The following is a 26,231-nucleotide window of genomic DNA, read 5'->3' as shown; positions in this document are numbered from 1 at the left end:
TTTGGTCTTTTGTTTTTTTTGGCCATGTTGCGTGGCTTGAGGGTTCTTAGCTCCCCGGACCAGGGATTGAACCTGTGCCCTTGGCAGTAAAAGTGCAGAGTCCTAACCACTGGACCACCAGGGAATTCCCCATAAGGACTCAGTCTGGACTAATGCTGGAGATAATGATAAATGACAAGATTTTGCATACATTTTGAGAGCAGGACCAATGGTATTTGCTTACAAATTAAAGTCAGGGTATAGACAAAGAGAAGAGGTGAGGAAACTTGGAGGTTTTGGCCTGATTAACCAAAGGTGTGAATGCACCATCAAACTGAGGTGGGGATTCATTCAAAGATGATGGGGAGGAATTCTGTTGTGAAATTGTTAACATTGAGAGGCCTATTCGTTTTATATTAGTGTTGAACCGTATATAATTGCTGACATTCAACCTGTATAACTGTAAAAATGGCAATTTTGTATCATTTGACCTGATACAAGTCTGGAGTTCGGAAGAAAGGTCTGGAAATCATCTGTATAAAGGTAGTATTTCAAGCTATGTGACTAGATTAGAGCGCTGTATAGGCCAGGGCTCAATCGGGAACCAGAAACCACATCAAAGATCTTAACTATAGGATGTAACATAAAGAGGATGGTAGCCAGGTATTAGAAAACTGAAAAAGCAGGAGGAAGACACAACTTCAGGAAGCAGTCACCATTCCTTTGCTGGGGAAGCAAAGGGAAGAGGTTGGGATTAATGAAATGTAGTCTTAGAAGAGGGGTCCATGGGACTCAGACCTCTGAGGAGGTGGCATTATTTGCTTGGTGCTTCAGAGAGGACTGATTCCAGCAATATGTGGGGGGGGGGAACCCTACAAACTGGGACAAATCACTGCTACTGGAATCAGCTGTCTCTTCCAGGGTCTGTCTGTCTCTCTTCCACTACCATTTAAGTTTCTTCTCCCTCTTCTCATCTTCCAATTTATCTCTTGCCCTCATTGGCAGAACCTAAATGGGACCAGCTGGCAAAGGAGAATGTGGTGTGCAGAATCCCAAGCTCAGTATTACAAAGCCCAGTATAAAAGAATAGCCTGAAGGTGAGACTCAGGAACTAAATAATCAGCACCGTCACCAAAGAGTGAGTCTAGAGAGCACCCCATGCCCTGGACACTCCATGTGAGAGGTTAGGGAGAATGGGGGCAAAGGAATCATAGAAGGAACAATCAATGGGGTAGGAGGAAAACTAAACATATATGCATTCTTGATATCCCAGTAAATAAAGTGCTTTCAACAAGAGCTGTTTATCAACTGTGTAAAATGTAAAAGATCAAGTAGGCTGTGAACTAAGAATTAGTTGAATTTGTGATATGTCATTGGTGACCTTGGCCAAAGGTGTTTTAATGAGTTATGAGGACAATAAAGAGGGAATGGGAATAGCAAAGTTAGATATTTAAGTATATAAAACAGTTTGGGGCGACTGCAAAAGGGAGAAGAGAAATGGGGCGATATTTAGGAAGAGAAGTCCAGTGGAAGGATTTCTTTTTTAATAATGAAAAAACCGGTAGCATGTTTGTATACTAATGGAATGATCCAGTAGAGAAGTAAACATAGATACCATAGAAAAGTAAGGGAATTACTTCTGAAACAACATGCTTGGGATGGAAAGAAGGGATGGAATCAAGTGCATGAATGGGGGGATTTGCTTTAAGTAGGCATATGGGTAGTTCATCTCTAACAACAGAAGGGATGGTGAGTTCATGAGGACAGATGCTAAAAAGCCTGCAGATGTAGTGGTGGAATCTGTCGACATTCTTTCCTAATTGCTTAAATGATTGCTTAAATTGTTGATGTTATCAACCAAGAGTGAAGATGGCAGAGAACATGTGTAATACTGAAGAGCAACAGAGTCCTTGGATGAGGACAGGGCTTTAGATGCTAATTCCTAGAGCCTCAGTTTCTTCATCTGAAAAATGCAGTTAAATAATAATGCCTGTGTAAAATAAGAGCTATTAAATCCCCTTGCAAAATTAAAACTACAATACAGATGTCAAACATTATTAATGAAGAAATCTATACAAAATATAATTGAAATACTTTCTTAGTAAAAAATAGCCATGGATATGTATAGCTTGGAATTTTCCAGAAAACACAATAACAAGAAAAATTATTTATCACTTTCCAATAACACACATTTTAAATCGATCTATTATACACACACTCTCCAGGAATATTTTCTAGCAATGTTTGGGTTAAAACTTAAATCATTAAATTGAAAAATCCTTGAAGTCAGAGCTATCTTGTTAAGTTTTCAGTATTAAATGACAGCACCTCACATATAGGAGGAGTGCAGTAAATATTTTGGAGTAATTACTATAATAATGCTGGTCTGTCAAATACTACTTATGAGAGAGAGGGAGGGAGAAAATTAGAGGAGGAGGAAGAGATAGATAGAGATAGAGATGGAGATAGAGATAGAGATGGAGATAGAGAGAGAGAGATAGAGAGAGGGAGAGATAGAGAGAGGGAGATGGAGAGAGATAGTGATAGAGGTAGAGAGAGAGAGAGATGGAGATAGAGATAGAGACAGAGATGGAGAGAGAGATATAGACAGAGATAGAGAGAGGGAGATGGAGATAGAGATAGAGATGGAGATAGAGATAGAGATAGACAGAGATAGAGATAGAGTGAGAGAGAGAGGAAGAGAGAGAGAATTTATGAGATAAAGCCACATCCTAGGTAGTATTAACACTTCTTTTCTGATGTGATGAAATGTATCCTTATGTCCCTGAATTTATTTCTAACTCTAGTAACAAAATGCCTGACAACTAAATATATATGAACGTTCTCTCTTCTTTGAGCCATCACTGGATTTAAATTAGATTTAAATTATGGGCACCCAGGTGATCCTGAATAATTACTAATGGGATGAGTTAATACTTCAGGTTTAATTTTTCCATTTAAAACGTCCTCATGGAACGGACAGATTCTTTGTACAGGTGAGTCTTAAATGAGATGCTGAAGGAGATGGCAGCTGAGATGAATGAACAAATAATAGTCACTGTTCAAGAACTAATCTGGGAGGACAGCATGACCGTTTTTATGTTTGGACCATGTTAAGCTGTCTTTTCTGCTAATTGAGCTGTCTGTAAACTACATGCTCAATTTTGAGGCAAAGGGACTTTTCACATTTAGTTTGTAATTCTTGCTCTTTTTCTTGTTTGATGTTCCAGACCATGACTATATCAGATCATCCTTTGGAATAAATAAGTTTTTCTTCTGGTGATTTTGAGGATTGGATGAAGGAATTGAAAAATTATTTGTAAGTCTTCTGACTTATTGCATGGCATTGAAGAAAAATAATGTCAAATATCTTTTATTTTTAACAACGTCATTAAACTATAATTTATATACCATAAAACTCACTCACTTTAAGTGTAGAAGTCAAAGAATTTTAGTAACTTTATAGAGTTGTGCAACCATCATTACAATCAATTTTCACAAATACATGTTATCCCAGAAAGACCACAGCTCCATTTGCAGTCAATCCCCATTCCCAGCCCCAACCCCAGGTAACCACTAAATCTACTCTCTTTCTCTATAGATTTGCCTTTCTAGACATTTCATATAAATGAATGATATACTATGCAGGCTATTGTGTCAGGCTTCTTTCAATTAGCATAATGTTTTTGAGGTTCGTCCATTCTTTAGAGGACTTTCCACATATACTTGAGATTCTTTACAGGTCTCTTCATAAAGACTTCATAGCACTTAGTGACCAGTCCCTCCCATCAAGAAACTTGCACAAGCCTCTTAGATAGCCTCATCCACCAGAGGGCAGACAGCAGAAGCAAGAAGAACTACAATCCTGCAGCCTGTGGAACGAAAACCACATTCACAGAAAGAGAGACAAGATGAAACAGTAGAGGGCTTTGTATCAGATGAAAGAACAAGATAAAACCCCAGAAAAACAACTAAATATGAAATGAAATAAAAAAATGAAATGGAGATAGGCAATCTTCCAGAAAAAGGATTCAGAATAATGATAGTGAAGATGATCCAGGACCTCGGAAAAAGAATGGAGGCAAAGATCAAGAAGATGCAAGAAATGTTTAACAAAGATCTAGAAGAATTAAAGAACAAACAAACAGAGATGAACAATACAATAACTGAAATGAAAAATACACTAGAAGGAATCAATAGCAGAATAACCGAGGCAGAAGAACGGATAAGTACCTGGAAGACAGAATGGTGGAATTTGCTGCTGTGGAACAGAATAAAGAAAAAGGAATGAAAAGAAATGAAGACAGCCTAAGAGACCTCTGGGACAACATTAAACACAACAACATTCGCATTATAGGGGTCCCAGAAGGAGAAGAGAGAGAGAAAGGACCTGAGAAAATATTTGAAGAGATTATAGTCGAAAACTTCCCTAACATGGGAAAGGAAATAGCCACCCAAGTCCAGGAAGTGCAGAGAGTCCCATACAGGATAAACCCAAGGAGAAACACACCGAGACACATAGTAATCAAATTGGCAAAAATTAAAGACAAAGAAAAATTATTGAAAGCAACAAGGGAAAAACAACAAATAACATACAAGGGAACTCCCATAAGGTTAACAGCTGATTTCTCAGCAGAAACTCTACAAGCCAGAAGGGAGTGGCATGATATACTTAAAGTGATGAAAGGGAAGAACCTACAACCAAGATTACTCTACCCGGCAAGGATCTCATTCAGATTCGATGGAGAAATCAAAAGGTTTACAGACAAGCAAAAGCTAAGAGAACTCAGCACCACCAAACCAGCTCTAAAACAAATGCTAAAGGAACTTCTCTAAGTGGGAAACACAAGAGAAGGAAAGGACCTACAAAAATAAACCCAAAACAAATAAGAAAATGGTAATAGGAACATACATATTGATAATTAAACGTGAATGGATTAAATGCTCCAACCAAAAGACACAGGCTTGCTGAATGGATATAAAAACAAGACCCATATACATGCTGTCTACAAGAGACCCACTTCAGACCTAGGGACACATACAGACTGAAAGTGAGGGGATGGAAAAAGATATTCCATGCAAATGAAATCAAAAGAAAGCTGGAGTAGTAATATTCATATCAGATAAAATAGACTTTAAAATAAAGAATATTACAAGAGACAAGGAAGGACACTACATAATGATCAAGGGATCAAGCCAAGAAGAAGATATAACAATTATAAATATATATGCACCCAACATAGGAGCACCTCAATACATAAGGCAACTGCTAACAGCTATAAAGAGGAAATCCACAGTAACATGATAATAGTGGGGGATTTTAACACCTCACTTACACCACTGGACAGATCATCCAAACAGAAAATTAATAAGGAAACACAAGCTTTAAATGACACAATAGACCAGATAGATTTAATTGATATTTATAGGACATTCCATCCCCAAACAGCAGATTACACTTTCTTCTCAAGTGCACACAGAAGATTCTCCAGGATAGATCACATCTTGGGTCACAAATCAAGCCTCAGTAAATTTAAGAAAATTGAAATCATATCAAGCATCTTTTCTGACCACAATGCTATTGGATTAGAAATTAATTACAGGGAAAAAACGTAAAAACCACAAACACATGGAGGCTAAACAATACATTACTAAATAACCAGGAGATCACTGAAGAAATCAAAGAGGAAATCAAAAAATACCTAGAGACAAATGACAATGAAAACACGATGATCCAAAACCTATGGGATGCAGCAAAAGCAGTTCTAAGAAGGAAGTTTATAGCTATACAAGCCTACCTCAAGAAACAAGAAAAACTCAAATAATCTAACTTTACACCTAAAGGAACTAGAGAAAGAAGAACAGACAAAACCTAAAGTTAGCAGAAGGAAAGAAATCATAAAGATCAGAGCAAAAATAAATGAAATAGAAACAAAGAAAACAATAGCAAAGATCAATGAAACTAAAAGCTGGTTCTTTGAGAAGATAAACAAAATTGATAGACCATTAGCCAGACTCATCAAGAAAAAGACGGAGAGGATTCAAATCAATAAAATTAGAAATGAAAAAGGAGAAGTTGCAATAGACACCGCAGAAATACAAAGCATCCTAAGAGACTACTACAAGCAACTCTATGGAATATAATGGACAACCTGGAAGAAATGGACAAATTCTTAGAAAGGCATAACCTTCCAAGACTGAACCAGGAAGAAATAGAAAATATGAACAGACCAATCACAAGTAATGAAATTGAAACTGTGATTAAAAATCTTCCAACAGAAAAAGTCCAGGACCAGACGGCTTCACAGGTGAATTCTATCAAATATTTACAGAAGACCTAACACCCATCCTTCTCAAACTTTTCCAAAAAACTGCCGAGGAAGGAACACTTCCAAACTCATTCTTTGAGGCCACCGTCACCCTGACACCAAAACCAGGCAAAGATACTACAAAAAAAGAAAATTACAGACCAATATCACTGATGAATATAGATGCAAAAATCCTCAACAAAATACTAGCAAACAGAATCCAACAACACATTAAAAGGATCATACAGCATGATCAAGTGGGATTTACCCCAAAGATGCAAGGATTCTTCAATATATGCAAATCAATCAATGTGATACACCATTTTAACAAATTGAAGAAGAAAAACCATATGATCATCTCAATAGATGCAGACAAAGATTTTGACAAAATTCGACACCCATTTATGATAAAAACTTCAGAAAGTGGGCATAGAGGGAACCTACTTCAACATAATAAAGGCCATATACGACAAACCCACAGCAAACATCATTCTCAATGGTGAAAAACTGAAAGCATTTCCTCTACGATCAGGAACAAGACAAAGATGTCCACTCTCGCCACTATAATTCAACATAGTTTTGGAAGTCCTAGCCACAGCAATCAGAGAAAAATAAATAAAAAGAATACAAATTGGAAAAGAAGAAGTAAAACTGTCAGTGTTTGCAGATGACATGATACTATGCATAGAGAATCCTAAAGAGGCGACCAGAAAACTACTAGAGGTAATCAATGAATTTGGTAAAGTTGCAGGATACAAAATTAATGCGTAGAAATCTCTTGCATTCCTATATACTAATGATGAAAAATCTGAAAGAGAAATTAAGGAAACACTCCCATTTACCATTGCAACAAAAGGAATAAAATACCTAGGAATAAGCCTACCTAGGGAGACAAAAGATCTGTATGCAGAAAACTATAAGACACTGATGAAACAAATTAAAGATGATACAAACAGATGGAGAGATATACCATGTTCTTGGATTGGAAGAATCAATATTGTGAAAATGACTATACTACCCAAAGCAATCTATAGATTCAATGAAATCTCTACCAAATTACCAATGGCACTTTTTACAGAACTAGAACAAAAAACCTTAAAATTTGAATAGAGACACAAAAGAGCCCGAATAGCCAAAGCAGTCCTGAGGGAAAAAAATGGAGCTGGAGGAATCAGACTCCCTGACTTCAGACTATACTACAAAGCTACAGTCATCAAGACAATATGGTACTGGCACAAAAATAGAAATATAGATCAATGGAACAGGATAGAAAGCCCAGAGATAAACCCACGCACCTATGGTCAACTAATCTATGACAAAGGAGGCAAGGATATACAATGGAGAAAAGAGAGTCTCTTCAATAAGTGGTGCTGGGAAAGGTGGACAGCTACATGTAAAAGAACGAAATTAGAACATTCCCTAACACCATACACAAAAATAAACTCAAAATGGATTCGAGACCTAAATGTAAGACCGGACACTATAAAATTCTTAGAGGAAAACATAGGAAGAACACTCTTTGACATAAATCACAGCAAGATATTTTTTGATCCATCTCCTAGAGTAAAGGAAATAAAAACAAAAATAAACAAATGGGACCTAATGAAATTTCAAAGCTTTTGCACAGCAAAGGAAACCATAAACAAGATGAGAAGACAACCCTCAGAATGGGAGAAAATATTTGCAAATGAATCATTGGTCAAAGGATTAATCTCCAAAATATATAAACAGCTCATGCAGCTCAATATTAAAAAAAACAAACAACCCAATCCAAAAATGGGAAGACCTAAATAGACATTTCTCCAAAGAAGACATACAGATGGCCAAGAAGCACATGAAAAGCTGCTCAACATCACTAATTATTAGAGAAATGCAAATCAAAACTACAATGAGGTATCACCTCACACCAGTTAGAATGGGCATCATCAGAAGCTCTACAAACAGCAAATGCTGGAGAGGGTGTGGAGAAAAGGGAAAACTCTTGCACTGTTTGGTGGGAATGTAGATTGATACAACCACTATGGTGAACAGTATGGAGGTTCCTTAAAAAACTAAAAATAGAATTACCATATGACCCAGCAATCCCACTACTGGGCATATACCCAGAGAAAACCATAATTCCAAAAGACACATGCACCCCAATGTTCATTGCAGCACTATTTACAATAGCCAGGTCATGGAAGCAACCTAAATGCCCACTGACAGACGAATGGATAAAGAAGAAGTGGTACATATATACAATGTAATACTACTCAGCCATAAAAAGGAACAAAATTCGGTCATTTGTAGAGATGTGGATGCATCTAGAGACTGTCATACAGAGTGAAGTAAGTCAGGAAGTGAAAAACAAGTATAGTGTAACGCATATATGTGGAACCTAGAAAATGGTACAGATGAACCAGTTTGCAGAGCAGAAATTGAGACACAGAAGTAGAGAAAAAACGTATGGGCACCAAGGGGGGAAAGCAGTGGGGGGTGGGGGTGGTGGTGGGATGAACTGGGAGATTGGGATTGACATGTATACACTGAGGTGTACAAAATGGATGACTAATAAGAAAAAAAAAATAAACATTAAAAAAAAGATTTCATAGCACTTATTTTATTGTGATTCACAGTTTTCATTGCAATTCAGTCATCCTTATTGGATTGTGAAGTCGTTGGGGCAGGGACTTTATTTCATTCTTTGCAAACAATCGCAATCTAATTTGCTATATAATTGGCACTCAATTAGTGCTTGTTGAGTTACTGAATGAATGATGGAAAAGTTGATTTTTCACTTCTGCCGTTTGCTCCTTGTTGCAGATCGTTTGCTTGGGAAGCACATTAGGAGACGGAATTTATTGTGCAGATGTTTATTAGGGAGTATCCTTGGAAGGGAGGAGGAGGAAGTGGGATTAGGCCCAGAGAGAGTTGAGCTGTAATATATACTCTGTGATAACTTTAGCCAAACCTGCAGGGAGCTCTGAACCTGAAATGGCCTGTCAGGGTTGTCCCATGTTAGGTTGAAATGGCCCGGCCTTTATAATTCCTTTCCATTAGTCGGTCACTGGACCTGGGCCAGCATGTGAAGGGTATGGCCTGGGCCCAGTGGCCTTCTGCAGAGGTGCCAGGACATCCTTCATTGTAGGGGACCTGAGCTGTGCAACTCTGTGTTTATTGAGTTTCTACAATTTTTTCTTACCCAAATCTTAGTTAAGGCAATGTCATAATCATATTCTTCTAAGTGGTCCAGATTTTCTATTTTTGTTACAAAAGATCACTGTAATATATGTTAAATTCTGCTGTGCTGCTAAAAGAGTATTTTTGTGTATAACAAATATTTTTTAAAGCTACATCAAGTCCTTGTCAGAAATGTTCAATAATTTTAGTTTAAAATTAAGAACAAACGAGGCTTTAAAGACAAACGGATTTTCTAATCATTTTAGAAATATCTTAACATTTTTCTGTTTCATCTTTTTTGCTAGATAGTTCTTCCCCTGTCAACATATGTGGGAGAAGTTGTTTTGAGATTATTCAAACTCTTGGATGAATAATTTATCAAATTGTCAGCAGCTGTTTTTCTAACAACAGATTTTAATGCATCAGTCGTCTTTCATTTCTTAAACTTTAAAAATTTTAAAAAATTTGCCAAAAACATATTCATGGGCCTTTTCCACAACTTATCCTGCAATATCAAATTTGGCAGTGGTCTTTTTAGTCTCCCTAAGAACAGTACCAGCACTAAAAGAATTTTTGTCAATATTTAATATTTTATTTTCAAAAAATAAAATTTCCATTTCCTGGCAGCCTACTGACCCTTTGGCTCTCTTTTCAGCATTCACCACTATTAGCTGTAAAGTATTTGTAAGCCAGGAAGGGTTGGGCCCCTTTGTTTGGATTCACATTGTGTGTCATCTGGGGATTACTGGAGGATCTCTCGTTGCTGCTGCTGTTCTCATTCAAAGGACTAATAGTAACGGTAGAGTGCTTTCCACATCCTGGTCATTTACTAGGTATTTTCCAGGAGGTGTAGTTAACCAACAAAGAGAAATTTTCTTCTCCTTGGTACCATCTCAGTGGCGATGCTGGTCATCTCCTATTTATTCCAAAAGCTCCATAAATTCTGCCAACTTGAGGGACTTGTATATATAGGAAGTTTCACGTGCATTATCTTATATTAATTCTCAAGTCAGCTTTATAAAGACAAGTACTTCAGTTACTCTTTCAATAAGAAAAACATGAGATTCACAGAAAGGTCAACTGATTTATCGAGGGTCCTATAATAAAGAAATAGCAGCCCTCATACACTAAATCTGAGGCCAACTCTCTAGTTATCATGTTAACAAAATTTGAGTTGAGGCAGTCGAGTTCCATTTAAGAAAGGTATAAGTAGTGTACTTGTCACAAGCAGAGTGTACATGGAAGAACTAGCACTGGCTTATCCATTGACTGACTTTGAATTGTATTTTAGAGGGTTGTAACGATTATAAAAATAAAAATAAGTGCATTTTATTACTTAACTCAGTCCTCAATTCCCATAAGATCAATTCTCTTGTAAAATGCTATGATAGGGAGTTATACTTAAATAGGACGGATCGAATGCATACCTTATTTCCCCCCTGAAAAGTCCACTACAAAGAGAGTAAAGAAACCAAAGGTATTAACTGCACTGGCCAAAAAGACTGAGATGGCATCCAGATCTGCTGTATCCATTACAAGTTCTATTACATCTGCTGGGTCATACAGTTCAAATGGCTGGGCAGCTTGCACAATAGTGTGGCCCTGTCATAAGACTTATCTTACTCTGGGCCCCACTGAAACATTCTAAACTAGCCACCTTACAGAGTACTTGGTAAATGATTTGCTTCTTATTCAATATATATGAGTGTATGTTGCTCCCAGAATTCAAACAGTCCTTTAGACATTGTGCCTCCTTCTTAGTGGAAGAAGATACCAGATGCAATAACTTGGCATCTAGTACCCAACTTTGGAGGATGTATCTCAACTTGCCTCAGACCTCTCAAGCCCCAGAAGTTTTACTGAGGTGGCGGGCTGCTTAAATGTTGTTGGATTTATTTCCTACTCTCTGGTTTGCATGTATTTTGCCAGGATATTTGTACTTCCTCCTCGGCACATTCAATCAGCATGCTATCATCAATATGATGAATTAGCATCATCTCTTGTGCAATGTAAGATGATAAAGTGTCTCTGGACTGGATTATAACATAGAGCTATAGATTTGACGTATCCCCGGAGTAGTACAGTGAAAGGGTATTACTGTCTTTGTCAGGTGAAGGCAAACTACTAGTTGTAGTATATATTAATATAGAGGAGAAAAGCACTCATTAGATCAATAGCTGCATACTTGGGAATAGAGACTGGGTTGATTTGCTCCAGCAAAGAAACTACATCCAGAACATCATATTCAGTTTAAGTTTGCCGTCTGATTAATTTTTTTTTTTTTTATTGGTTGGGCCTTTGACTACTCTTCGTTGTGGTGCGCATGCTTCTCATTGCGGTGGCTTCTCTTGTTGCAGAGCATGGGCTCTAGGCACACACGCTTCAGTAGTTGTGGTGTGTGGGCTCAGTCGTTGTGGCTCGCAGGCTCTAGAGCGCAGGCTCAGTAGTTGTGGTGCATGGGCTTAGTTGCTCTGCGGTATGTGGGATCTTCTGGGACCAGGGATTGAACCCGCGCCCCCTGCATTGGCAGACGGATTCTTAACCACTGCGCCACCAGGGAAGTCCTGATTACATTTTCAATAATCCACTTCATTCCTCTTACACATAGGCTAACTAGGATAATTGAATGGGGATGTGGTTGGGATCTCTGCAATCTTCCAGAAAGGCAGTTTTGATTTTGATTTACTATTTTGACAGGCAGAGGCAGTTCTAGAGGTTTCCACTTGGCTTTTCCTACTACAATAGCCCTCACTTTGTATGTCAGGAAAACAATATGGGGAATCTGCCAGTTGCTGAGTGTGTCTTTTGCAATAATGCTTTCCAGGACTAGAAAAATAACCATGCAGTGGGTTTAGCAACCCAAGAGACCTATTGTGAGCTGCATCAAAGGCAAACTCCATCATCACCTGGATTTCGTAGGCCCCTACTCTGGACTTTAATGGACCTTAATCTTATTTGGCCTTAATCTTATGTGAGTCCCTGGAATTAGCATCAGTTAAGCCTCATAATTAAGCATAGTCTAGTCAGTTAAGTCAGTGTCTAGTAATCTACCCCCCACTCCACAATTTCCTGAGTATTTTCGTTTATTCAATTTACTGCCCTGTTAAGTTTTTCTGGGTCCCATTGGAGAAGACTAAGAAGAAAATATATGCAAAGTTTTGGCATTGTATCAGGAGATTTCTTTAAGGGAAACCAGGCTTCCATTCAGTGGACTCTGAGTTAGTGAACTGGGTCATGTCTGGAAACTGGCTAAGGCATCTTGATTCTTTTGTGGTGATTCAAGTCAGATTTCTGTTCACAAGGCTGAGAGTTCATCACCTGTAGAAGTCAAGTTAAGACTTCCATAGACTGCCCATATATTTCTGTCCCAGGGACCCCACCAATAACTTTGCAAGTCAAACCATTCTGATTACAGCTTCAGTCCTGGTACCCATTACAGGAACCATGCCCACTTTGTCTCTATAGGTTAAGCCCCGTCCCTTGGCTCCTGCCATTCTGGAATCCCATCAATCCCATGGGATTCACAAACCTCATTTTTACAGCAACATCTCACTCTTGTTCCTAGCTTAAAGATATCATTCACTAGAAAGCTTTTCATGGATTCTGGTGCTCCCCTCACAAATGTATTTCTTAAAACTCTGTGAAGCGGGGTAACTTCTGGAATATCCTGGGACCATGGTTAAAGTTTAAATAAGTAGGTGATGATAATAATATTACTCCAACATTCTTATTTCCCTAAGCTTTTAGATAGCTTCCTAAATCCTTAGATCCTTTCTTCTTGAGTATACCAAGGAATTTTTGGTATTGCAACTTCATTTAACATAGGCCACTATTGTCTTCAAGAAAACTATTAGAGCCACACCCTGCCAGACTATCTCATTGAATCTGGACTATCTGGATTGTGTACCAAATCAATACATTCAACCCAATCCAATATTTTCAATTTTCCATCATAGTCTATCTTTAGGATACATTCTCATATACCTTATTCAGGTTTCTTCCAACATAAATTGTAAAAAGGTTAAATTGTTTTCATGTTTATGCGACCTCCAGCTAGCTCATACATTATTCCTGTTGTATCAGAGCTTGCTGGGATATGAGTCTGGTTTAAGTCTTGAAACGAGTGGTGGTGAGGGTAAGTCTTAAGGATCATTACTCTCCCTGCAAGTCAGCTACATTAGGACAGTTTAATATGAGTTTTTAAGACAAGAGGGGCTAATGTCCTCAGATAAGAAAGGAAGGGCTGCTCCTCCCATCAACGGTGGCCTGGTGGATTTGAGTGTTCAAGGTATATCTTCATATAATCTCATTGTAATTTTCATGTATCTCATTTTAATTTTCAGAATCTCATCCCTTTCTGATCAAAGCCCTAACCTCACCACAAGAGGCTCCACAAAATTCTGAATTTAATTTGTCCACCAGTAGGATCATATTTTGAATTTGTTTTTCAGAAATTGTGGGCCTATAGCTATAGAAGATAAGGAATTTGTTCAGGCAAGTTATAGGATCACTCTGGCTCTTTATCTGAACCATGGCCTGGAAATTTTCAGTACTGAGCTCATCTTTTTTTCTTATGCTCCATTTACTGGCTCACTCAGAAGCAATCAACCAACCTCACAGTTTTATACTCTAATTACTACTATAATATTCTATTAAGTTAGCAATTTCATCTTTTAAGGATGAAAGCCTTCTAATTGGTTTTTCATTCCTGGTGACTAGAGGTGATAATTTAACAGTCATTTTGCCTCTGCAGATCATATGACTTCCCATTTGCTACAAGACATAGGTCATTGTTACTTTTATTTTAGAATCTAGTCCCATCAGAGAACCACATCCAGATTCTCATCCTTAAGGCTCTATTTCCCTGGAATCAACTCCATTACCAACAACCGTATCAGTCAGTGTTCAGGCAGGAAAACAGAAACCTCTCTCTGAATTCTGGACGTAGAATGTTTGTATAGAATCAGGAGGTTGTGGTACTGAAGGAAGAGCTGGAGGGGGTGGGAGAGAGCTATCATCAATAAAACTGCTACAAAAATTCAGGGGGCAGCTGCAGAAGGGTGGGGGTGTGGCAGTTAAGACATGTCTGAAGCAGTTGAGTGACACCTGACACTTTTTATACACATGGCAGGAACCAGTCTAAAGCTCATGTCTGCACACACATCTGACCATTCCACCTTCCCAGAATTATCAATTCTGGTACATTTCTTACTTTTATTTATTTATTTTTAAATCTAAGTATAGTTAATTTACAATGTTGTGTTCATTTCAGGTGTACAGCAAAGTGATTCAATTATACATATACATATATTCATTCTTTTTCAGATTCTTTTCCCTTATAGGTTATTACAATATATTGAGCATAGTTCCCTGTGCTATACAGTAGGTCCTTGTTGGTTATCTATTTTATATATAGTAGTGTGCATATGTTAATCTCAAACTCCTAATTTATCCCCCCGCCCCCCTTTCCCTTTTGGAAACCATAAGTTAGTTTTCTATGTCTGTGGGTCGTGTGATGGCAAGCTCTAACCTGGACCACACAGGATATGTGACTTTGGAGAACATAGCTCTTGACCTTAAATGAGAATGTTAGTGGTGGTGTGAGCTGACAGCAGAAAATCCTGTATAATGTCTAAAAACAAACAAACAAAAAATAGTTGGGATATGAAAATGTTATTTGAAAGAGACAGCAGGATGCTGTGTATGATTTCCTTAATAGAGTGCAAAATGGAGGTAGAATGGAATCTGATAAGATACTGCTGTTCCTTTTATAAGCCTATTAATATCATTTGGTTTTTTAAAGAATGTGCAAATATTACTTTAAAAAGAAATCTAAGGCAATAGTGTTAAAGGAATATAATTTTTCAGGTAAATTAGAAAATTTTACTGTGCGGATTAAAACATTCCTATGTAGATTTAAAATAATTTTATAACTTTCAAAAGAAATGGAACATTCTGGTTGGTTGCACTACTATATTTGGTCAAACTTGTCATTCTCAGACCTGGAAGAAACATAATGTCCTCTGATGGCCCACATACTAACTTGGTATATATTGCATATCAAGGATGTTAGTTTCTTTTGGTGAGGCCATGGCCGCAGTAGGCAGCTCTTTGTGGTAAAAGTCAGGTGTCAGTTTTACCTCAAACATGATCTTGGCTGGCTGTTCATAGGGCTGGGTAGAGAAGGGTGATTTCTTCTGTCCGTGGCAAATTCTGGATCTGGCAGGGCCAACATTATTTAGATGGAGATTAAGTGCTAAATGCAACTGTCAGCTTGAGGTTTTGTTGGAAATCACAGCAAGGAGAGCTTGGCTTTGTATGTAGAGGATATAGAAAGAACTGTATGTGAACTTATTTAGATCCTTAAATGATAACTGTCAAAGATTGGAAAATCTTTTTCTTAAACATTCTTTTCGAAGAAGTGATGTTTGGAATGGAATTTATTGAGTTTTATTGTTGTTGAAGGTTTGTTCCTACATATTAACCAAAAGCAGTCCACCCCAGAAATTAGAAGTCTTCCAGAGAAGCAGAATTGCATAATGTATTAAACATGCACACTTTAGAAGCAGATTCTTCTGGTTCAGGTCCTTGTTCTGCCTTTTGCTAGCTAAATTTCTCCTGAATCGTTCCATTTTAGCATTCGTTTCTCTTTTTTAAAATGAAGTTGATACTCCCTACCTCACCATTTAGGAGGATTCAAAGAACTGGTAATGCATATAAATTGCTTAACAAAGTTTCCAGTACATAAAATATTAGCTATCATTTTCATGAATAGGTTTAGGTGATTTTTTCAAAATACACCACACAAAAGCATGTTTCTAGAATGTGAGGGAGTATGTATGTGTGTACAGTTGAGAACATAGGAAATATCAAATCATAGGATGACAATATTCAGACTTTTAACTCTTGGTGTTCTTTGAAGGGTAGATGATTAGAAACACTGTACAGCTGTTGAAAGGCATACATAAAATTATGTAAATAAAGTCTCTTTATTTCTGCAGAGACGCTAACAATGTAAACAGATGTTGTAGAGTTGCAGCCTAAGAGAGCTGTAGGGGGCAATGGTTTCAGCATCCTTGTGTCCCAAGGCACTGAGAGAAGAATGCTATGCTCATAGAATGCTTCAAACAAATGTTACTCTTATTATTATCATTATCATCATTATAGGACAAAACAAAACAAGAGCAAGAATAAATATCAGAGTTCTCTTAGCCCAAGTTTTTAATTTTACTGATAAGCATATCAGACTTGCTCAAGGTCACAAAAGTGGCATTCCCTGAGTCTGTAATGGAAAGAAGGACTCTCTATTTCCAGTTTTTCCCTCTACTCCGTTGATGATAACCTACTTTATTAGTTTGTTAGGGATGCCATAATAGAATGCCATAGAGTGGGGGGCATAAACAACAGAAATTTATTTTCTCACAGTTCTGGAGGCTGAAAGTCCAAGATCAAGGTGGTGGTAGGGTTGGTTTCTCCTGCAACTTCTAGTTTTGGCTTGTAAATGGTCCCACTGTCTCCTCACGTGGTCTTTCCTCAATGCATACACATCCATGATATCTCTTCCTCTTCCTAGAAGACCACTGGTCATATTAGATTAGGGCCCCACCCAATGACCTAGTTTAACCTTAATTATCTCTTTAAAGACCCAAGTATAGTTACATTGGCATTAAGGCTTTGACATATGGATTTGGAAGAGGGGGACATAAATCAGTCCATAATGCCTACCCATGAAAATATTATTTTTCTAATATTGTTCTAATGTTCTTCTCCTAAGTTGAAACCTTGCTGGATATGTCTGTGTCCAGATCTATATTTATAGACATGTATGTTAAATGTTAAACCTAATCATCCTATCCTGGTACTCAGAATTCAGGGATCAGGTCAATCTGCCAAACAGAATAAACAAAAACCACGTTTTCAGAACAATTCAACATTTTAATTTCAGTTGTAAATTATCAGCAACTTTGTTATATTTAAGCGAGTAGGAAATGCATTTCAGGTTAAATAGGAAAAGTTGTTATTTATATTTCTCATCAAGGTTTTATCTTGAAACTAGTTTAACAGTAGTGACAAATGCTTCTCCATAAGTGTTTTCTGCACTCTTAAAGTTTAGTTTTCCAGGTTGAGTCTTTTTTTTCAATTTATTTATTTTGTTTATTTGACTATGTTGGGTCTTAGTTGCGGCAGCTGGGCTCTTCGTTGGGCACGCAGGCTTCTCTCTAGTTGTGGAGCGTGGGCTCCAGAGTGCACAGGCTTGGTAGTTGTGGCATGTGGGTTTAGTTGCCCCGCGGCATGTGGGATCTTAGTTCCCCGACCAGTGATCAAACCCGCGTCCCCTGCATTGGAAGGCGGCTTCTTAACCACTGGACCACCAGGGAAGTTCCCCCCAGGTAGAGTCTTTATCAGAAAAGAGAAAATCTGGATGGGAGCATGATCTGCATGCTTCAAGGAAGTATAGCTGTAGATGGAGACAGAGGTTACAGAGATAGAGATGGAGGTGGGGGTAAGGTTAGAGATAGGGATGGAGATAGACATGGATATTTCATAGATATTTCTGTGTAGGGTTACACATTTTGTTGTACGAGAAAACATTTTATTCCTATCCATGAACCTATATGAAGGCAAATCCATCTCTTTTCACAAACTTATGTCCCCAGTGTAAGACAACATATTTACAGAGCCTACTGAGGGCACAGAAATTTCAGGCTCACTTAAAAGGAAATACATGTAAATGGTTTAACTGCTGGGAACCACTTTTTTGCATGAAAGAACGCAGCAAGTATTTTCCATAAATGTAATAATTATTTTATATTATAGTTGAAAAGCATAGTGTTTTGATGACTTGATCAGAGCTGACGCTTGGGGGCAGATGTGCCCAGGAACCAGACTGGGGCCCTGTCTCTACAGGTAGGCGGAGCTGCTCCTCCTACAATGCTTGGCTCCATTTTGTAGAACAGAAAACTGAAGCCCAGAGAGATGAGTGGTTTTTAAAAATTCAACTGATGAGGAAGTGGTAGAGATGAAATGGAAGCCAGGGAGCTTGATTCTCACTGAATGAGACAGAATACAGACTGCTCAATGTTCAGCATTGCTATTTTTGTTAGCTACCAGGGGAAAAAAAACAACAAGATATATTGTGATAAATTAAACATTACTTGGATTTACGCACTCACATCTCTACAGGCTTGTGGCCGTCCTTTGGAGAGTAAGAATGTCTAAGGGCACCCTTGAGGTTTGGAAACAGCTGGGAGAGTTTAGTGGACCAATGTGGCTCTGGTGAAGACCACACCAAAATGTTTGATCTGGGGATCCATTGTCTTGGGAATAGAAACTGTAAAGGTAGCTAGTGTACATGGGGTAGCCAGCAAGCAAGTGGTCACCCAGTTATGAGAGAGACCACACTTGACCATGGCCCATAATGGGGATCTTCATATTGGCTCAGAGTCCCACCTAAGCTATAAATTACCACTTATCTCTCACATAATCTAAATTCATCCCATTGAAAATAAACTTCTGAGAAGGTAACTCTGAATCTGGAAATTCTTTGTTTGGCTATGTTGAAAACCTTGGACATTTTCTCGTACAGAGCTGTCAGGTGGTACAGAGGTTCGAGTCTCTCCTTTTTTCATCACATGCCACTAAAATATAAAATCAAAACCAAATTCTTGGGAATTCCTCGGGAGCCCAGTGGTTAGGACTCTGTTCTTCCACTGCAGGGGGCACAGGTTCGATCCTCGGTAGTGGAACTAAGATCTCACAAGCTACGTGGCATGGCCAAAAAAACCAAAAACAAAACAAGTTCTTAGTATCTTTTCCTGAAATATGATACAATTAAGTGCCATTGATGCTGATTTTTTAAGTCATAGAAGACAGATCTTTATTGCCTAGGTGAACAATGAGAGGAAAGAAAGAACAATGGAGAATCTGTGACCACCTAAAGATACATTTTAGTCCTTGGATTTAACCTTCTACAGTAAAACATTACTCAGAAAGGCAGTTTTTCACAAAGAACATTAACTGGTTTTTTTTTGCCGTTGTTTGTTTTTCCTTTTATTTTCCCTCTGAGCCACTTACCCTCTGGTGGAGATGCTGGAGAATAATGAGATTGTCACAAGACAGTTTAGTGATTGGAAGAAGAGTTCTAGATGAACTGTTGATGGGTAAAAATGAGCATCCATACAGTAACTGGTCAGCTGAACTTGGATGTGATTTTACACACTCTGCTGTTTGCTCCTCTGCACAAGCCATGTAGTGTTTAAATGCTAATAGGATGTCAGCATTTTCTTTAGTATTTAGACAACAGAAATCCTAAAGAGATATTTCTAAGTCTGCACACGAGTTTCCATAGCAATCTTTGGCTTGGAATAAAATTAGGATAAAGAACTCAACATAACTTTAAAATCTCAACTAACCCACAGCAACAGGTTTTACCACAAGACAGACATTTCTATTGGGAATACTGATCTGATTAAGTGTCCACAACCGAGAACTTTATTTAGCGGTACCATCTGCAGCCATAATTAGTCTGAACTTGTGAAAATGAAGAGTTTGACAGGAGATATGACATTCATTTCTGAGAAAGGAGAACTGCCTTATTTTGCATGGATGAAAGCACAGAAATGTAATGAAAATGTATTCACCGAGATGCTACAGGAACTCGTTAGGAGCTTTTAAACAGAGAGAGGGAGAAAACTGGAAAATTACTTGGGGCTGGAAGTTGAGTTAGTAGACAGCTGACTCAACACTTCTTACTACAAGCATAGCTTCTTTTCTGGTCGGAGCCACACTGGATGACTTTCATGCAAACCCAGAAGCTAGAACTGCCCAAGGATGTAGAGATGCTAACCGATTGTTTAAGCCTCCATGGGCACCTGGACCCCCAAGATGCAGACACCTGGGCAGTGCTTCAGAGAAACAACTGATGGAGACGCCCCCTGGCTCCCCAGGTCTTCTTGATTTTTAATGTGCACCCCTATCACCTGGGAATCTTGTGAAAATGCAGATTCTGATTGATCTGGGATGAGATGGGGTTGAAGTCTGCTTTTCCAACAAGGCGATGCTGGTCGCTACCTTGAGAAACAATCTAGACCATAGGAAACTGGAGAACATGGGGGCTCATCCACAGCCATTCTTTCCCAGCCCTCACCCCAATCACAAAGTAGGCAAAAGAACGCTTTTGTCTTTTATCAGCCTCTTACTCTCTTTCTGGCTTTCTTGCCCTACCTCATTTGATATTTTTGCCATTTTGAGGTTTTCTGGAAACCCAGGGGATGGAAGGGACAAGAGAGTATGAACAGATTGTAAATGGTCATTTGCCCAAGACCTAAAAGAACCCTCTCTAGGGATACTCACAACCCATTTCTTATCCCTTACCTGTGTCTGGGGACATACATTTTTGTCCTTGGCTTTAATCCCACGTGCCAGAATTCACCAGGATAACACTCTTGACCACTCCCGGTAGAAAGAAATTCTAGCTTTTCTTTCAATATGGAACACTAAATTTAATATATTGTATGCATTAAATCTAGTGTTTGTCTTTAAGATAAACCACTACTTTAAGAAAGACGTTCTTTTTCCTTTTAAAATAATGGCTGAACCTGTTATCTAAGACCCTTATGTATTAAATAGATAATCTAATTGACCTTCTACTGGATTGGAATTCAGAAGATCTGACTTTTGTTCCTTGCTCCATTTATCACTTATTCTGTGACCTGAGGGCAAAAGATTTAACTTTCTGGGTCTCTGTTTCCCTATTTTATAAGGTGGAAGTTTGATGAGGTGATTACTGAAGTGTCCTCTGAAGCTATAATTCTAGAGTCCTAATAAATATAGTAATTGAGTTAATATACTGCAAGAATAAATTTTACTTTTGTCACCATAGTATATTTTGGAAAATTGCTTAATTTTTGTCCCCTTTAGATTCCACATCCACGTTGAGGGCTTAATTAGCAGCATATGTAGCTCAGTAAGAGATCAGTTAATTCTGGTCTTATTACTTGACCCTTTCTTTCTTAGTATGTTAGAAATCTTCCGTTTTGGGGGAGAAATATGCCGGGATAGGAATCATATAGTGCAATAATCTCTGTTAAGAACATTTACTTTAAAAAAATGACAGCTTTATTGAGATATAATTTACATACCATATAATCCTATAATTTACCCTTGTAAAGTGTACAATTGAATGGTTTTAAGTATATTCACAGAGTTGTGTAACCATTACCACACTCAATTTTAGAACATATCATTATCCCATGAAGAAAGTGCATACCCATTAACAATCACTCTCATTTCTCCTCAAATTGCCCCATTCCCACCTTTAAGCAACCACTAATTTCCTTTTGTGTCCTTGAATTTGCCTATTCTAGACATTTCATATAAATGGCATCATACAATAGGTGGTCTTTGTGACTGGCTGATTTCATTTAGCATGATGTTTTCAAGGTTCATGCATATTATAGCATGAATCAGTACTTTATTTCTTTTTATTGCCAAATAATATTCAATTATATGGATGTACCACATTTCCATTATCCATTTATCCATTGATGCTCATTAGGATTATTTTCATTTCTGGTTATTATGAATAATACTGTTATGAACATACATACCTGTGTTTTTATGTGGACATGTTTTTATTTCTCTTAGATGCCTAGGAGTGAAACTGATAGGTCATGTCATAACCCTATGTTTAACTTTTTTTTTTTGGCCATGCCACATGGCATGTGGGATCTTAGTTCCCTGACCAGGGATTGAACCCTGAACCCGTGCCCCCTGCATTGGAAGTGCGGAGTATTAACCACCAGACCACCAGGGAAGTCCCCTTTATGGTTAACATTTTGAGGAGTTGCTAGATTATTTCCAAAGAGGCTGCCCCTTTTTACATTCCCACTAGCAGTGTGCAGGGGTTCCAAATTCTCCACTTCCTTGACAACACTTCTTATTGTCTGACTTTTTGACAATAGTCATCCTAGTGAGTGTAAAGTGGCATCTCATTGTGGTTTTGATTTGTATTTCCCTAATGCAAATGCAAATAATATTGAGAATATTTTCATGTGGTTATTAGCCATTTGTATATCTTCTTTAGAGAAATGTCTCTTCAGATTCTTTATTCATTTTCAAATGGGGTTGTCTTTTTATTATTGAGTTGTAAGTGTTCTTTATATATTTGATGTATAAGCCCCTCATCAGATGCATAATTTGAGAATATTTTCTCTTAGACTGAAGACTGTCTTTTCACCTTGGTAATGATGTACTTGGAATAACAAAAATGTTTAATTTTGATGAAGTTTTTATTTATTTTTCCTTTTGTTGCTTGTCCTTTTGATGTCATATCTAAGAAACCATTGTTCAAAGTCTTACACCTATTGAGAACTCCTACTCTTGGATAGAAACATTAAAAAATATATCTAAAATAATTCAGAGTTCCAAAAACTTATATACTAAACACACAAGTTGATAAACAATTTAAAGAAGTTTTGACAGAAGGACAGCTGGCCACTTGGGAAATTTTCATATCCATAGGCCATATGACACTTTGACCGTTTCCTCTGTCACATCATTAGGTCAGATTGCAAAAACACATTAAAGATGCTTAATTACTTGGGGAACAACTTATCTCCTAAGGAATATAAGCCAGTTGGAAAACATGCTGAGCTCAAAATTCATAAAGCAGGCATCATGTGTCTTATTTGCCTGTGATTGGTTCATACTGAGACTCTTTATAACAGTATCTAACACTTATTGAATATTTTAAAGAACTCAATTAACTGATGAACAGCTGGATGCTCATTTAATCCTGTCCCTTCTCTCGAAATCTCTTAGACTTCTGTTAAGTAATAACCTATTCATTCAAATTACCAGCATTATATCTCATGGTGCTTTATGTTACCTAGACCAAATGAAGTACTTTGAATAAAAACCAAATTTGCTTTCTATTTTTCAAGTATTGAAAGCTTTTCTTCCTAGTTGCGAATGTATGCTTTGATACCCTAAAAGCCAAAAATGGGTTTTCTTTACTCTAAAAATGTTATTATAACATTCAAGAGACAACTAAGCATTTCCTTACAGTACCGTCTGAATGAAAGTTTCCTTTGGCACATGCTCTTCCACTCTTTGCTTCATACCTGTATACTTTACTCATTATAACCACAGTGAACATATTATTTTCAAACAGCATTTTAGGATATTGTCTTTCTAGTACACCGGAGCAAGGAGAGCCTGATATCTACATGGTTAAGAGGGTCACAGATTTGCTAAGTGACTTTGCTCAAGGCGGTGATGTCCTATTTTTAGAGATAGATTCAAAGTGAGAGCAGTGTCTGATGACCTCATTTGTCCTCTGCTTTGCATGATCTTTACACACCTTCAGGCTACACTTCCTATTCGTGCTGAATTTTCTGCCCTCCTACCCTTTCACAAACAGGAAAAGTTATGGCTGTATTCTTTCCTTGGGCTGTGCAATTCAGCCCCTGGCCACGTCTCAGATTTCTTCCCACACTGCTTCCCCCGTAGCTGGCTCTGCTCCAGACACCAAGGCCAAGAGCTTTCTTTCCTCAGAGCTTTTCACTTGCTGTCCCTTCCACTGGGAACACTGTGTGCCTGGATCTTGAGCATTTGGCTCCTTCTTAACCTTAGTCTCAGCTGAACATTACCTCAGGGAGAACTGGTCATCCTAATCGGAGGTTCCTCTCCCTCCCCTTTCCCCCCACTTCACATCACTCTGTCTTATTTTCTTCATGGTGATTATTTTTGTCTATGAGAATCTATCATCTAAAATCTGACATGTATGTGGACTTATTTGTTTATCGTCCGTTCCCCCTCTGCTGACAAATGAATAGTTCACAAGGCGGGAATCCTGTCTGTCTTTTTCCCCGGTATAAACCGGTACTTATTACCACACTTGGCATAGTAAGTCCTCCATAAATATTTACTGCATGAATAAATGAGTAAAAGTGTATACTTAAGCAAAGCTTTTTTTTTTTTTCCATTCTAGTGTCCTTTCTTCTTACTTTCCCTTCTGAACTGAGTGAAAGCAGGTTACTTTGGTTTTCATATTTTGTAATAGGTGTGAAAAAACAACCAAGAAGGAAAGCATTCAAAAAGACATGGATGGTGGCATGTGAGGTTAACGAGTATCATAATGTCTTTGAGGAGAAGCTCTGGTGTTACTCGTGACCCAAAAGCATTCCCTTGAGACACATTTTTCAATACCTTTAGTCAGGCAAAACTACAGTGTAATAGCAACTTTCCTGATAGGTGGATGATTTGCTTCCATTCTGCTTGTGGTGTAATATTCTGTTTTGACATCATTTGGTGCATCTTCTGCCTGTGTTTGAGCCTGGAAACATTGCCCGATGATAAAAAGAAAGAAGAAAGTGTTCTAGTACTTTGATTGTGAATTTGATGTCAAAAATAAAGACCAGTTGTGACTGGGTTGAAAAGGGATTGAAGCACTAAGAGAAAGTAGATTGCTCATGCCATTTTATTCTGAGGTTGGATCTCATGAACAATTGAATTGTCACTTCTGCACCAATCCGAACCTCAAACTATATAGTTGAATGTGTTGTCATCCTAGATCAACCAGATCTCTCAGAAAACAAGTTACATAAATAAAAAATGGAATAAAGTTGGCCTGGCCAAATAAAATGAAAAGAGACTCCAAAACTAAAATCTTTTTTCTTCGAAGAACTAGTTTTCCTTGCTTTCCCTGGGGGCACGACTCACTGCCCTTTGAACAAAACAATCATCTTGGCATTCACCTCAGGAGCTCCTCCTAGCACTGAATATTATTTCCCTATCATCCTGTAAGCCTTTTCCACTGTCCTATTCAGTCTCTTCACCAGGATGAGGGACCAGTTGTAAGAGAATTCTGCAGGGGTCTATTTCATTTCAAAGTGGGAAATGCTTGGCACCAGGGAGCACCATGCTGAGATTGAAAAATAAAATGGCAAGTTATAGGTCTACATGCTAGGCTCTGGGCTTCTGTTTTTGTCAAGGTGGCAGCTGGAGATCAGGGAACAATTTACCTGTGGGCGGGAGGGGTGGAGGGAGAAAGGATGTTCTATCAAGAAGCAGCATGTAAGAGTTTCAGACTTAAGCCATTTATTATGTTCTTGACCATATAGTTTTTTTTAACATCTTTATTGGAGTATAATTGCTTTACAATGTCATGTTAGTTTCTGCTTTATAACAAAGTGCATCAGCTATACGTATACATATATCACCATATCCCCTCCCTCTTGCGTCTCCCTCCCACCCTCCCTATCCCACCCCTCTAGGTGGTCACAAAGCACCGAGCTGATCTCCCTGTGCTATGTGGCTGCTTCCCACTAGCTATCTATTTTACATTTGGTAGTGTATATATGTCCATGCCACTCTCTCACTTCGTTCCATCTTACCCTTCCCATTCCCCGTGTCCTCAAGTCCATTCTGTAGGTCGGCATCTTTATTCCTGTCCTGCCCCTAGGTTGTTCAGAACCTTTTTTTTTTTTTTTTTTTAAGATTCCATATATATGTGTTAATGTACGGTATTTGTTTTTCTCTTTCTGACTTACTTCACTCTGCATTACAGTCTCTAGGTCCATCCACCTCACTACAAATAACTCAATTTTGTTTCTTTTAAAGGCTGAGTAATGTTCTACTGTATATATTTGCCACATCTTCCCTATCCATTCACCTGTCGATGGACACTTAGGTTGCTTCCATGTCCTGGCTATTGTAAATACAGCTGCAATGACCATTGTGATACATAACTCTTTTTGAATTATGGTTTTCTCAGGGTATATG

The 26,231-nt window shown here is 38.1% G+C and overlaps 1 non-coding gene and 1 pseudogene across 1 annotated transcript; one reads left to right on the top strand and one right to left on the bottom strand.

Annotated features, from left to right (window-relative positions):
* Positions 1 to 26,231, top strand: part of LOC103019873 (60S ribosomal protein L7a-like) — a 91,983-nt pseudogene that overhangs the window by 34,666 nt on the left and 31,086 nt on the right.
* Positions 51 to 124, bottom strand: TRNAK-UUU (transfer RNA lysine (anticodon UUU)). The gene has a single exon. It is a non-coding gene; the product is annotated as a tRNA-Lys (tRNA).

Source organism: Balaenoptera acutorostrata, chromosome 8, assembly GCF_949987535.1.
Source record: "Balaenoptera acutorostrata chromosome 8, mBalAcu1.1, whole genome shotgun sequence".
NCBI classification, from domain to species: domain Eukaryota; kingdom Metazoa; phylum Chordata; class Mammalia; order Artiodactyla; family Balaenopteridae; genus Balaenoptera; species Balaenoptera acutorostrata.
Note: the sequence above shows the minus strand (reverse complement) of the source record. Positions and strands in the feature narration are given on the sequence as shown.